The sequence below is a fragment of the Asparagus officinalis genome, chromosome 3, assembly GCF_001876935.1.
Source record: "Asparagus officinalis chromosome 3, Aspof.V1, whole genome shotgun sequence".
In the NCBI taxonomy this organism is placed as follows: Eukaryota; Viridiplantae; Streptophyta; class Magnoliopsida; order Asparagales; family Asparagaceae; genus Asparagus; species Asparagus officinalis.
In genome coordinates, this window is record NC_033796.1 from 45,421,960 (window position 1) to 45,422,827 (window position 868).

An 868-nucleotide genomic window follows, 5' to 3' on the forward strand; every position below is an offset into this window, starting at 1 on the left:
ATCGATAAACTATTACAAGAGTGTACAATGGAATCAATGATGAAAGCTACAATTTTTCCCGCGAACATACTTCAGGAGAGGCCTTGTCGACGAAAGGTAGAAGATCATATCCGAGAGGTGGCAATAGAGGCATGTCAAAGTCAAAAGGTCATCACCAGCTAGGAAAGAACCAATGTGCATTCTGTAAGGAGCAGGAACATTGGAAGAGAGACTGTCCAAAGGTCAAGGAAAAGGAGAATAGCAAGAAGAAGGGCCCAAAGACCAATGAGGTGAATATTATGAAAGGTGATGATTCCAATGATTCGAGCTTTTCTCTATTGATTACTCCGGAGGTGAATCACTTGAATGCATCAGATTGGATGCTTGATTCTGACGCTACTTATCATGTGACTCCTATGCGAGATTGTTTTTTTATTATTTGAGAGACTCGATGGGGGTGTTGTGGTCATGAAAAATGATCAATCCTGTGGCATTTGTGGAATAGATATCATGAGGATTCGGATGCACGATGGAATAGTTCGTGAATTAAAGAAGGTGAGATTTGTTCCTCAGTTGAAGAAGAATCTTTTCTCAGTTGGAGCTTTGGAGGCAAAGGAATTCAGGGTGACCTTTGAGGATGTTGTAGCAAATGTTCCTAAGGGATCTTTGATGATGATGATGAAGGGAGTCTGTAGTCGAAACTTATATTATCTGAAGGGAAGCACCGAGATTGGCCAGGTTGCTTCAGCTATTTTAGAGGCGGATATTAGCAAACTTTGGTACTACAGGTTGGGGTACACAGGAGAGAAGTCACTGTAGGTTTTGTGCAAGTAGGAGCTATTGAAGGGAGCCAATAATGAAAAGGTTGAGTTTTGTGAGTACTGTGTTC